Here is an 11898-nt window from a genome sequence, read left to right as displayed (position 1 = left end):
TCTTTTCTAATAATCCTAAATAATAATCAAATTAATAACTATATTTATTAAGCACATATGTTTAGCATGTATGTTGAGCATATTATCTTACCATTGCCACTTACCACCATTTTGACCTTAATAACAACTTAATCTTTTTGTGCCTCACTTTAAACTATAAAATAGGCTATAATAATATTACCTCTCTTACACAGTTTCTACAGGATTAACTGAGCTAAAGTATCTAAAAAAAAATTTCAAGAATGTCTGGCACATAGTAAGCACTCAACACATGTTAGTTATTATTCCATGAAGCAGGTTAGCTTTCAGATAGCTGAACTGCAGGTGGAGGAGAATTTTTAATCTTCTTACTCCTATTTCTAATGGGAGATAACAGTGAAGAGACAGTAACAATATCCAAATGGAATTATTCTTGATTTTGCCGTCATGTGTATGTGTGTCTCTATTTCTTGTGGTAGGAACAGTTCTAAGATGACCCCAAAATGTCTCCAGATTCTTGCTTCCTGTGTATAAGACTTACAGAACCTTATGTCTTTGAGTGTGTGTATAACCTGTGCCTTTGTGGGCAGTCACTCCCTTGGTCAGGTTATACGATACAACAAACTGTGACGGGATATTCACCCCTATACTTACACAGCCCCAGACAATACCTTAATTTTAGCCTGGCGAGACCCTGAGCAGAGAAGCCAGTTGAGCCCTGACCAGTACCCTGACTGACTGCTAAGTTTATGGTAATTGGTAACACAATAATAATAATAATAAACACTAATAAATTTATTTAAACCTCAAAATCCTTTACATGTACAACTTTCATGGCAGTCATAATCTGACATTAAGTCAGGTATTAAATATTTATTAAACAACTATTATATATCAGGCATACATAAGAAGTGGTGAGAATATACAAACTGAAAAATTAGACATGATTGAAAACTCCTTTTTAAAATGTTACACCCCAAATTGATCAAATATATCAAATAATTTCAGACTAATGCAAAGTTCAATGGGACCATTGATCTGACTATACACTTTGAGGCAGACGAAGGTAGCAATAGATTTTTTTTTTTTTTGGTTATTTATTCAATGTTAGGTCATTTATTCCCATAGAGAAAATTCTTTTTGCAATGACATTTTTAGAGAGAAGATTCATTTTTCACAGAGTTACTATGAACCAGTACAAAGATATTAAAAATGCACGTTAAGCCTCCTGAAGGAAGCATGCCTTGAAAATGCAAAACAGGATTGCTATTAACAGAGCCATTTTAATGATCCTACTTATAGAATCACTATTCTCCACATACACTGCCATATTGTCCTATTTATTTAAAAACCAACTTTATTAGTTACTTAGATCAAATATCTTCTCTCATCTTTTTAAACATGCTATGCAATGATTATTGCTTAAAAATGAATAATAAATGACATAGTTTATAGCATAATTTTAACCTTAATTTCAACAGGTGTCAGACTCATAGTTGATTATGGTTTCATAATCTCAAGTAGTATAGTAAATTAAAATACAAACTTATATTTGATCTTAGCTTTAATATTCAGATTTAGAATTCCCCCAGACAGAAATGTCAGACTGCAGTACTGCCTAGTGTAATCATTATTATTGCTTTATCACCAATTTCTATAGGTCTCCAAAAGAAACAGTTGCTATCTTGAAGTTCTTATTTCCAATTGCTTTCTGCTATACCTAAGGACTCTAAGAAGCAAAATCCTTGAGTTGAGCTGCAATTCAGGATGCAAAAAAAATGAGAATAAAGAATAGGCACACACCTTTTCAAAAAATCCACCTTACTATGCATTGATTCTAAAAAGAACATTGGTAAAACTCTTGCCTTTGATATCACACATATACACAGCCATCTGTCGTTAGCTTGAAGCAGAATAGTAAAATGTCAACGAGAAGCTACTATTGGTGTTATGGAGCAAATCTAAACCAAAAAGCATTTGACATTTCTAGAAACATCTATTGCCACTGTGATTTGTAGATTGATGCACAGTAAAACCTTTTATAAGCAGCTTGCATGACACTAAGTATTTGAACTTAACAACTCTTTAATGTACATTAAAATTATTAACACTTTAATAATTCTATGATTTATGAGAACAAATATAATCAGACATTATTTAAAAGTGCAGATACCTTTCAGGTAATAGCCTATGTTGCCTCTAGCCTTTCTCTTTTATTATTTTTTTACTTTTATTTTTTATTATTTTTTATTTTTTTATTTCAACATATTACAAGAGTACAAATGTTTAGGTTACATATATTGCCTTAGCCCTGACCAAATCAGAGCTTTAAGTGTGTCCATCCCCCAGATGATGCACACCACACCCATTAGGTGTGAATATACCCATCCTCTCCTCCCCCCTCACCTACCCAACACCCAGTGAAATTATATGTGCATACACATGTTGAGTAGTTAACACCAATTTGATGGTGAGTACATGTGGTGCTTATTTTTCCATTCTTGGGATACTTCATTTAGTACAATGGGCTCCAGCTCTATCCAGGGTAATACAAAAGGTGCCATATCAACATTGTTTTTCATGCCTGAGTAGTACTCCATGGTATACATACACCACATTTTATTAATCCACTCATGTGCTGATGGGCTCTTGAGTTGTTTCCACATTTTTGCAACTGTGAATTATGCTGCTATAAACATTGAATTCAGGTGTCGTTTTTATAGAATTTTTTTTCTTTGAGTAGATGCCCAGTAATGGAACTGCTGTATCAAATGGTAGATCTACTTGTATCTCTTTGAGGTATCTCCATATTACTTTCCACAGAGGTTGTACTAGTTTGCAGTCCCACCAGTAGGAGTTTTCCTCTCTCTCCTAATCCATGCCAACATTTATTGTTTTGGCACTCTGATAAATGCCATTCTCACTGGAGTTAAGTGATATCTCATTGTGGTTTTTGATTTGCCTTTCCCTAATGATTAGAGATGTTGAGCATTTTTTTTCTTATGTTTGTTGGCCATTAGTCTGTCTTTTGAAAAATTCCTGTCCATGTCCTTTGCCCACTTTTTAATGAGGTTGTTTGATTTTCTTGCTGAATTTCCTGAGTTCTAAATAGATTCCAGTTATTAGCCCTTTATTGGATGTGTAGCTTGCGAAATGTTTCTCCCCTTCTGTAGGTTGTCTGTTTACTCTCAGTTTCCTTGGCTGTTCAGAAGCTTTTTAAATTGATCCAGTCCTATTTATTTATTTTTGTTGTTGCTGTTATTGCCTTTGGAGTCTTCTTCATAAATTCTTTCCCTAGGCCAATGTCCATAAGAGTTTTTCCAACATTTTCTTCTAGAATTCTTATAGTTTCACGCCTTAGGTTTAAGTCTGTTATCCACTGTGAGTTGAGTTTTATGAAAGGTGAGAGGTAAGGTTCCTGTTTCAGTCTTCTACATGTGACTATCCAGTTTTCCCAGCATCATTTATTGATTAAGGATTCTTTCCCCCAGTATTTGTTTTTGTCTGCTTTGTCAAAGAGGCTATATGAGGCCTATTTTGTATCTGGGTTCTCAGTTCTGTTCCATTGGTCTATGTCTCTGTTCTTGCCAGTCCCATGATGTTTTAGTTACTGTAGCCTTGTAGTATAGCTTGAAGTCTGGTAAATTGATGCCTCCCAATTTGTTCTTTTTGCTTAAGATTGCTTTTGCTATATGGGGTCTTCTCATTCCATATGAAGTGTAGAATTATTTTTTATAGGTCTGTGAAAATGATGTTGGTATTTTAATAGGGATTGCACTAAATCTCTAGATCACTTTGGGTAGCATAGACATTTTAACAATGTTCATTCTGCCGACCCATGAGCATGGTATGGTTTTCCACCTGTTTACATCCTCTGCTATTTCCTTCCTTGGTGTTTCATAGTACTCCCTGTAGAGGTCTTTCACCTCCTTAGTTAAATATATTCCTAGATATTTTATTTTCTTTGTTGCTATTGTGAAGGGTATTGAGTCTTTGAGTTGGTTCTCAGTTTGACTGCTATTGGCATATAGGAATGTTATTGATTTCTGTACATGGATTTTTTAAGCTGAGACTTTGCTGAATTTGTTTATCAATTCCAATAGCCTCATGCCAGAATCTTTGGGGTTTTCTAGATATAAGAACATATCATCAGCAAAGAGTGATAGTTTGTCCATTTCTGCCCCCATTTGGATGCCCTTGATTTTCTTCTGTTGTCTGATTGCTCTGGCTAGGACTTCCAGCACTATGTTGATCAGAAGTAGTAATAGAGGGCAACCTTGTCTAGTTCCAGTTCTAAGCCAGAATGCTTTCAATTTTTCCCAATTCAGTATGATGTTGGCTCTGTGTTTGTCATATATGGCTTTTACCATTTTTAGGTAAGTCATGTCTATGCCTATTTTGTTAAGCATTCTTATCATAAAAGGGTACTGAATTTTGTCAAATGCTTTTTCTGAGTTTATTGAAAGGATCATATTGTCTTTGTTTTTACTTCTATTTATGTGGTGAATTACATTTATAAATTTCTGTATGTAGAACCATCCCTGCATCTCTGGGATGAAGCCCACTTGGTCGTGAGGGACATTTTCCTTCTTTATCTTATGACCAAAATTTTCTCCTGCCAAATGGGAGACATATTATAGGAGGATGAGTGAAGAGAGATTGAAGAGCAGTAGAAAGTGCAAAATGGATTCTGCCAAAGTTAGGTCTCCAAAATTCAAAAGCCTGTCAAAAAGAATTACATAGAAAACAAGTGTTAATGAAACTATGTTTATAATAATTCTATAGTAATGATATCCTAGCCACTATTACTCTAGATATTTATTTGCCTGTCTTTCCATGAAATCTGTGTGATGCTTGAAAATATGAACACAGGCTGGCAAAAATAGAAAAAATACTTACTTTGTAATTGTTAATGCTCAGCTTTTATCCTAGCCTCTCAATTCCTATCTGTGTGGTAATTTTATTAGCCCAAAACTAACAGTCATTTAAAAAATTTACAACTTCATTTTGTCATGTAATAAGAAAACCAGGGTTGGTTTATTACTCAGTATGACGTCTGTAGTCTAAGTTCCTTTTATGTGTTTGATATATTTTTCTTCCTGTAGGCCTTCTGTCTCCATGATTGCAATATGCTGCACCAACTATATGTGTGATGTCTACTTTCCCAACAGAGAGAAGGGAAAGGTCAATGGAAAAGTGGAAAAAGCTTCTTTCTAGAGAATCACTACCCTCCTTTTTGGACAGATACCTCCCAAAGGTCTTCCCCCTAATCATATTGACAAGAACTGTGTTACATGGCCACTAGTAGCTTCAATTGATAGAGATTACAATTTTATAATTTAAAACCAGACGACAATTAAGTTATATAATATACGTGAAAAGCCTACCATACTGCCTGACTCATACTGACAAAAAGTGAATATTAATTACATGAATGAACATACACAATATATTATATTTATTTAGAAATAAAAATATAAGAATATTTGCTGAAATAATGTTGTGTTTGGTTTTTTTTCATGTGGTGAATGAGGATCAGGATGGGGTTTATTGGTTTGTATTCCCCCATTTGTATCTGTATTTCATTTGTGCTCAGTGTTTACAACCAAAAATATTTTCCAATCATATATTTCATTGAGTAGCTTATTTAAAACAAAATATTCATGCTTCTATTTAAGATATAATAAATTTGAACCATGTCAGTAGAATTAAGTACATTTTATACTGATTTATTGGTAATTGAGTTAAAATGATCCACATCCAGATTGGGAGAGTAGTGTCTTAAGATGTATATATTTAGATACTTGCACATATATTTATAGGAACATCTCATTTGAGTAGTAATTATATATGATATAAACATATGTGCTTATGTATATTTAACTGTTAAAGTAGCAATATCTAGTTTTTAATTCTAAAATGTGGGTTCCATTCATATTAATGTATCCTTATCTTTTGAAAGTCATGAGTCAGGATATAATAGATTTATGCCTACAATTGATGGATTCTAACAAATCAATTAAAGGTAGATTGAAAAGCCCAGATATGAAGAACCCATTACAGAATAATAACTCAAACTATTGTTTCTATGTAAATTAACTCGTTAATAAACATAGTGTGGAATTTTGTTGTAACAACAATAGCTCTTCCAATTGCCAATCTACCTTACTGTCCCTATCCCAGAGTTCAGCTATGACTAACAGGTGGAATGGCAACCTCAAATCAGTATATTATTGATTCTGCATTTAGCCACTCTTGTGATAGATCTGACGCTGACTTTGATCTATCATTTTCCTGAAGCAGTTTCTCTGCTCTGAACTTTAGTTCTTTAATTACAAATACATCTTTGAGCCTGCAGTGTTATGGTACCTGTATTTGAATTCCCCTCCTGGAGCACACGAGAATGAATAGTGGTTATAAACAAAGAAACTGGAATCTAATAAAGTGATTTTAAATCTCAATTCTATAACTTAAGAGTTCTATGGATTTGCCAAAGTTGCTAATTGCTTTTCACTCATCAGTTTTTTTTTTTTTTATAAAACGAAAATAATTGTTCCTACTGCATTTAATTTTGGGGGGAATTAAATGAGATATCACATTTATCCAATTAATATTTATTTAACATCTGCTATATTCAAGGCTCAAAATACTTAGTAAAAGGAAGCTTATTTAAAATTTTATCATCAATAAACTTTTTTTATTGTCTGACCACTTCTTATCTCTTGATTTTGTCTTTCCAATGCAACTTACGGAACTCACCTATTCTTTTCTAGCCTTATCTCAGAACTACTTTCTGCTAAATACGCCCTGCTTCTGAATTGAATATTGTTCAGTGCTCTGCACATACTCAACACATTCCTGTCCAAATTTTTGCTCATATCATTCTTTGAGAATTCCTATCTTTTCTCTTTTGTAGAAATATTAGCCATTCCTCAAGATACAGTACAGGGATCTTCCCCTTTCCACACATCAACTACTGACAGTTGGAAATGCTCTAAATTCTAAAAACACATTGCTCACATTCTGGTGCATTATCCTCTACATATATTTACAGTTATTTACATTACATCCTATCACTCTCCAAAGGTGAAAGGCTCACTGAAGATTCTAGCATGACTTATCCATCTCTGTATCCAAAATAGGGTCCCATATGGAGTAGAACGTGAAAAAGAAAGTTCAAGGAATGCGTGTCTGAGCTGAAAAGCAGAAATCCACTTTCTCAAAACTTTATACTAAAAACTGTTTTAAATATCCAACTCTGTTAACTATCTTAAGTAATAATAGTGGAAATGAGATCAGAAGTCAGATCCAAACCTCAGAGGTTTTCCAATTGCCATGTCTCCTCCTTCTTATCAAAACAACAAATGAGAAGTACTAAGTTGGAAATACTTAAAGCTACAATTATATCATTAATTAAAAGATTTATTTAGAGTTTCAAATTCAAATTGTTAACTTTACTTAAACCATATTTTAGTTTTATATTAAATTAACACTACAGAAAAAATAATCAGATCTTTAAAAAATAAAGAAAAAGCAATAGATATTGTCGAATATCAGACCCAACATATTTTGCTTTTGAAACTTTTATAATGTGGAGGTGTCTGATATTCTCATTTGTATTCTATCCAAACAGCTGTCATTCACCACCTGCTATGTAAAGCCCACTCATACTTTTAAAAGCCTCTAGAATTGTGTTAAAAAAAAAACTTCTTCCAAATCAGTTAACTGTACTCTAAATGTCACACACACCTTTCCATGGCAGTCAAAAAAAGTATCAAAGTAAGAAGGTAAATAATGCTAAGCTTTATTTTCACTCCCACCCAAATTCGCAAAATCTTTTATAAGCTAGAATAATATATTTTGAATTATTCTGAAGAGGTAAAGGGTAAAAAAAGCACAGGAGGAAAATGTGTGCAAAAAGATACCTATATTTTATAGCCATGTCTACCTGGAAGCCAAGTTGTTAACCCACAGAAGACACTAGGAAGACCAAAGTTTTAGATTTGATGCTAGTTCTGAGGAAGAGCTCCTGGAACTATCAGCTTCACAATGCTTGTATTATGAAGCTAAGTTTATACTTGTATTCATGTAAGGCTCTGGACACTTCTGCAACCTCAGCTGCCCGGAACAACCCAGACAGCTTCCATCAACTTCTCACAGTTGGAGTATGCATGGATTGTGCAGGCTCTGGGTTCAGCTTGGCTACTGTATTCCAAGGAATATCACATGTTTTCAGGAACACAAGAGGACTCTTCTCTTTCATAGTTGTGACACTGGCTTCTCTTAAAGGGACTTCATATGTCTAGGGGGCAAAGAAGAGCAAAAGATGGTCAGGGCAAGAAGGCTTGGTTTGAAAGACATAGTGGCAGTTTAACAAATTTTAAACAAAGAAAAAAGTCTACATTAATTCAAATTTCAAGAAGGATAAACTTTACATCCACAATGTCCTAGGAGGCCAAGTGGAAGGAGAGGAAAAACAAGATGGCCCAAGACACAGCAGCTGCCCTGATTTGGCTTTAATGCAGACACAGTCAATATTATCCTGTCAATGCCCCCACACAAAGGCATCTCACTCTCAGTTTAGAAAACTAATAAAAATCCACATCTTTCTATACCACAGGAGAATGATTGCACTATATAAATAATGGAGATAATTTAAGATGAGGACTTCTCCTAGAATTTCAATTTCTAGAAATTCATATACCTGTTCCTACAATTTCTAAAGTTCTATCTGTACAAACATTGATTCATTCTACCATGAAATTTTGATACAGTTGCCAAAGGTATTGGAAGCACATTAAATCTGTTAAATCTGCTGAAGGGAAAAATAATAACCACGGAGAGTTAATTCAGAAAAGTAATTTCTTAGCAAATAATCTAATTCCCTTTTATAGTATCAAAGGAAACACGACATAGTTCTCTTTCATTTCAAATATGCTAATAGGCACAAACTGCTAAAAAATATAAGATTTAATATTTTTCCAATGAAAAAGGAAAGATTTATTTTTAATCTAAGAGCAATTATTTTAGCTATAAAATATAAGAATGACTAAACAAGGAAGAAATAAAATGTAGGTGCAGGAGATTGTTGTCATTACTAAAATTCACTAAGCATTATTAATATACAGGGTCACATATAAAACAAAGGTTGGAGCAATATCTGCCTTCAGGAATTAGGAGGTGATGCTTAATGTTTTGTTTCTGCCTTCTTTGATCACAGACTATGTTGTATGATTCTGTATTCTTACTGATTACCACATGCATTCAGAAGCAATTAAATTCTATTTGTGCCATTAAAATTTCAGTATTTTAAACCCAAGGTGCAGATAGAAAACCATTATGGATTAAACCTACCACGAAGATAACAAGAATGCATAACAGAGAAGTGCCAAAAGATATTAATGAAAACAGGCTACTACCTTTTGTTTCTAGATAGCTATTATGAATATAAAGCTTTGAAATAACAATAAAAAAATAAAGATGGAATTTATTATGGGACAGATTTAGATCATTATTACCTTGTTTGCCATCTCTACTCTAGGTTCACAATCTCTACCCTTTGAATCTATCTTTACCATGATAATCACATCTAATACCCTGACAGAGTAACATAAAACCCCTCTATATGATACTTGCACAGAGCAATTTTTTAAAATATCTAATTATTATTATAACAGAAGTAAGGGCATGAAAAAGGACAAAATGCATTACTAGTTGTCTCTTTAAAACTTCCCCCACTCTTTTTGGGAATTAAAACCTGCATTGCTTCCCAGGCCAATAATCAAAGGAGCAGAGGAGTGTTCTTTGCTATTTGTTTTAAACCACAGATGATGGAATTGTCTGAGCAAAGGGCATGAAGTCATCTTCACCAGAGATAAGGCCAACCAGGACCACCAACCACAGGTAAACAGCAATAGCCTGAAGCTAAAAATACCCCTTAATAACTCTGTAATTCTGCTTCAAATCAGGACAGTGGTTCTTTAAGACAAGAGTCTGCCATCTTCCTCATTTACCAGAAAATAAATTTCTCTTTCCTTGTCCTCAAATCACTTGTCTTCATTCTTCTTTCAGCCTTGAAAGAGAAAAAAAAAAAAAAAAAACTCTTATAGAGATACATCATGTTTATGGAATATAAAATTCACTAATTTGAAGATATGATTTCTGAAAAATTTCATCCAAAGGTAAAAAACACAATTAAAGTTCCAAGAAGATATTTTTATGAAAATTAACAAAGTAGATCTTCAACTTAATATTGAAATATAAACAGTTAAGCACTAATGCACTCTTGAAGAAAACAAGTTGAGTGGACAAATCTACCAGATATCAATTTATGAAAAAACTATAATAAGTAAAATATTATGGTATTAACATAAATAGAAACAAATAGCAATGTTACAGACTAAAAAGACCATTAAAAGCCTTTTTATTGAATATCTATTTGAAGAAAAAAATTAGTCCAACAATCTATCATAATCAAAACTCAATTTCCATTGTATTGTAGAGCAAAATGTAGCAGATAAAACAATAAAGCTCGTAGATAATAATAAAGGAGAATATCCTCATGGCCTTGAGATAGAGAAATATATTTTAATCCTAATGAATATTGAAACCTTAAGATTCTGTTCATCATAAGAATCATTCATTAAGAGTGTAAATAGGCAAGCCAGAGTATAAGGAAAATACTATTGATACATAAATGGTAAAGAGGTAACATTCAGAACATATTTTTAAAAAGAAAAGAATTCTACAACTCAAAAAGACTGAAAACAATACAAAAAGGCCAGAATCATAAACACACAAACATGATGGATGGCACCCACATAGCCAATAAACACATGGAAAGGTGTTCAGGGTTAGTAGGCATCAGTAAAATGCAAATTAAAAGTATATTGTGTGTGTTTATTGCCCAGAATTATGGCTAAAAGTAAATACTTAACAAAATATATAGGTAAAGAGCAATGGAAATCCACATACAGTGGTGGTAAAGGTATAAATTTGTATGGGTAGTCTTTGGACAAGTGTTAAAAGAAACATGACCCGAGACATAAAAGCACTATTTCAGGAAGAAACTGCAATGGAGAAGTTGCTCTGCGCGGGCGGCAGGGCCATGAGGAGATCCGCTGCTTTTTCCCGGGAAGCCAAGTCCCTTAGGTAATTGTCACCACAGAGGATAAGAAATTGATAGGAAATAGAGAGAATAAAAGAATACACAGAGACTAAGGTACAGTTTTATAGTTGTATATAAAGCAGATAAGATAAAGCAAGGGTTCACAGGAGTCTGCACCCATCTCCGTAAGTAGCGAAGCCTTAAGATTAGATTCACATAGGTTTTTTTTTTTTTTTGAGACAGAGTCTCGCTTTGTTGCCTAGGCTAGAGTGAGTGCCGTGGCGTCAGCCTAGCTCACAGCAACCTCAAACTCCTGGCTCAAGCAATCCTCCTGCCTCAGCCTCCCAAGTAGCTGGGACTACAGGCATTTGCCACCATGCCCGGCTAATTTTTTGTATATATATTAGTTGGCCAATTAATTTCCTTCTATTTTATAGTAGAGACGGGGTCTCGCTCTTGCTCAGGCTGGTTTCGAACTCCTGACCTCGAGCAATCCGCCCGCCTCGGCCTCCCAGAGAGCTAGGATTACAGGCGTGAGCCACCGCGCCCGGCCGACATAGGTTTTTATAATCACAGATATCAATTACCAGTTGCCAGGGTAACAGATTTACATATCAGATAATTTTGGTTGCTATTTTGGTAACAGGTAGTTTCAGTTAGGGTTAAAGATCTTTTCAAAGGGCTTCTAACAATTTCTAATCTATATAGGTGAACAGTTACAAAATCTTTCAAGGACTAACTTCTAAATTCTAAGAGATAGCTATCAATTAACAGAGGAATAACAAAGAGGTATGTGGCTCTATATTTCTTTG

At 33.9% G+C, this 11898-nt stretch overlaps 1 long non-coding RNA gene across 1 annotated transcript in view; it reads right to left on the bottom strand.

The window, feature by feature from the left end:
• Positions 1–703: 703 nt before the first annotated feature.
• LOC105875386 (uncharacterized) overlaps positions 704–11898 on the bottom strand; it is a 35495-nt gene continuing 24300 nt past the window's right edge. The window contains exons 2-4 of the long non-coding RNA XR_012914528.1: positions 9993–10051; positions 7928–8281; positions 704–4701 (exon numbers count right to left, since the gene is read on the bottom strand). This is a non-coding gene — a long non-coding RNA (uncharacterized LOC105875386). The remainder of the gene's footprint in view (positions 4702–7927; positions 8282–9992; positions 10052–11898) is intronic.

This window comes from Microcebus murinus, chromosome 23 (genome assembly GCF_040939455.1).
Source record: "Microcebus murinus isolate Inina chromosome 23, M.murinus_Inina_mat1.0, whole genome shotgun sequence".
Taxonomy (NCBI): Eukaryota; Metazoa; Chordata; class Mammalia; order Primates; family Cheirogaleidae; genus Microcebus; species Microcebus murinus.
The sequence above is the reverse complement of the archived record's forward strand: the minus strand, read 5'-3'. Positions and strand labels throughout refer to the sequence as shown.